Source organism: Scardinius erythrophthalmus, assembly GCF_964197995.2.
Source record: "Scardinius erythrophthalmus genome assembly, chromosome: 7".
In the NCBI taxonomy this organism is placed as follows: domain Eukaryota; kingdom Metazoa; phylum Chordata; class Actinopteri; order Cypriniformes; family Leuciscidae; genus Scardinius; species Scardinius erythrophthalmus.
This window is the reverse complement of record NC_138227.1, coordinates 5050043-5052542: the sequence shown is the minus strand read 5'-3', so window position 1 is coordinate 5052542 and position 2500 is coordinate 5050043. Positions and strand designations below refer to the sequence as shown.

At 35.2% G+C, this 2500-nt stretch overlaps 1 protein-coding gene across 1 annotated transcript in view; it reads right to left on the bottom strand.

The window, feature by feature from the left end:
* Positions 1-2500, bottom strand: part of dync2h1 (dynein cytoplasmic 2 heavy chain 1) — a 209961-nt gene that overhangs the window by 183028 nt on the left and 24433 nt on the right. Inside the window, exon 2 of the mRNA XM_081371030.1 lies at positions 1806-2012. The gene's annotated coding sequence lies outside the window, so the exon portion shown is untranslated. The remainder of the gene's footprint in view (positions 1-1805; positions 2013-2500) is intronic.

Genomic DNA, 2500 nt, shown 5'->3' with positions numbered 1-2500 from the left:
CATAAATTAATTAATAAATAAATGCATTCATTCATAAATAAATAAGTTAATTCATAAATTAATTAATTCACTTATTAATAAAAAATATTAATTCATAAATACATAAATTCATTAATAACTAAATAAATTCATTCACTCACACATTAATTCACTCATAAATTAATTAATTAAAAAATAAATTAATTCATTCATGAATAAATAAGTTCATTCATAAATAAATTAGTTCACTTATTAATAAAAAATATTAATTCATAAATACATAAATTCATTAATAACTAAATAGATTAATTCACTCACTCATTAATTCACTCATAAATTAATTAATTAATAAATCAATTCATTCATGAATAAATAAGTTAATTCATAAATTAATTAATTCACTTTTTAATACAAAAATATTAATTCATAAATACATAAATTCATTAATAACTAAATAAATTCATTCACTCACTCATTAATTCACTCATAAATTAATTAATAAATAAATGCATTCATTCATAAATAAAAGTTCATTCATAAATGAATTAATTCACTTATTAATAAAAATATTAATGAATCCATAATTCAAATACGTAAAAAAAATCATAAAAAAATCATTCACTCCTTTCATTCATAATGAATAATTTATAATTCATTAACTATGAATAAATTAATTAATAAATAACTCAAATAAATTAATTCATTCACTCCTAAATGTATTAATTAATTCATTAATGAATAAAATAAATAAATAGAATTCAGTTTATTGCAAGAAATCTTGCAAGTCATTCTAATAAACAAACTCATGCATTTCTGTCGCAGAAAATAACCTTGTGGTTTTCTGAGAAACACACACACACATTTGCATCAGTCTGCTAGCTGCTAGCCGCTAACGCAACAGCTGCGGCGTGAAACCGTAGACGGCGATTAGCGAGGCTGAGGTCAGAGATGCCGCAGTGAACGCAACAATTTGTCTTCTTTTCCTCTCGCTGTGTTTGCATCATCCATCACTCTCCATCCCTCCTCCGCGAGCTGGAATGTTCCTTCACTCCCTCCGGTCGGAGGAATTCCCCAGGAGCCAATCAGCTCGCGGTCAGGGAGACGTGCTCTTTCGCGACCTTTCGCGGAAGAGGCGAACGAGCTGTCAGGGGTCGAAGGTCTCGACATGTGACCTCACTCACATCCACAGTTTCAGGCCTATTACGGGCTCAAGCCATTATAATTAGTTAGCTCTCTCTCTGTGTGTGTGTGTGTGTGTGTGTGTGTGTGTGTGTGTGTGTGTGTAACGATGAATGAACAGCTCAGTTTCACACACTCCACTGAGAAGTTAAGCCATGACCTTGGTCGATGGCCAGGGTATCCCATAATTCCTGGAATATTTTAAACAATGTTTCAAAAGCACAACGAATGACACAATGGTGTGTGTGTGTCTTCAATAGTGTGTTAATTTAGCATTATTTTTATACACTCTAAAAATGCTGGGTTGTTTCAACCCATGTTTGGGTCAAATATGGACAAACCCAACTTCTGGTTTAATTTTGTTTTATTAAATTTTAAGCCCGACGGGTCACATTTCAGCGGTTCTCAGAAGACGAAGTCGTCAAATTTTGGGCATTTCCCATTTGAACATTTAGGTTTGTTAAACTTTTTAGACCAGTTTAGTTCAGTTGTAGTTATTATTTCCATTACTTCAATTAAACTTAGTTAGATGTCAAAGCAACATCGATTAAATTTATGTTTTCTAATCTAATATTTATATGTTATTGTATTTCAATAGCTTTAGTTAAGGATAATAACCCTGGTGCGAGTGAATGCTTGACTGGTACCTTCATTCTGTACGTCTGACCGCCGACACAGTCACTGAACATCCATTGACTCTCGCAGCAAGAAGAAACAATACAGACGTTTGCCCCATTCACTTCCCCTGCTGGACCCCCGGGGGCAGGTGGGCGGGTCACAGCGTCATTAAACTGCACTAATGAGTGTGTGATTGACGAGCCGCTCAGCCTATGACCTTATAATGAGGGCCGGGCCTGAGAACAGAGGGAGAGAGAGAGTAGAAAGTAGCAGAAGAAACAAAGAAACATGGTTTTATGGGAAATGTCTGTTAGCGATTAAAGTCAGTTCCACACGCACTATAAAACAAGCTGTAAGAGATCGAGCACACGCACACACACACACAAACACACACACAGTAATACCCTATTAGTTCAACAAGTGGACCGAGGTAGGAACTGATTCCCACAGAGCAATAAAATCCACCTGGACTTGTCACTGAGCGTGTGTGTGTGTGTGTGTGTGTGTGTTGGGGGGGGGGGGGGAAATGTGTTAACAGCTGTGTAAGAATCAGTCTCAACATGCTTTAATACAGAAGTCGCCAAAACGTTACAAATCAGGACCAGATGAGACTCTGTCTGTCTCTGAAGCTGCTTCCCACATCACAGATCGTCAGTACCTGGGTTGTAGAGGCATGAGAATGAGATTAAAATTACAATTACAATTCATTTAAAACTGCAAGTAT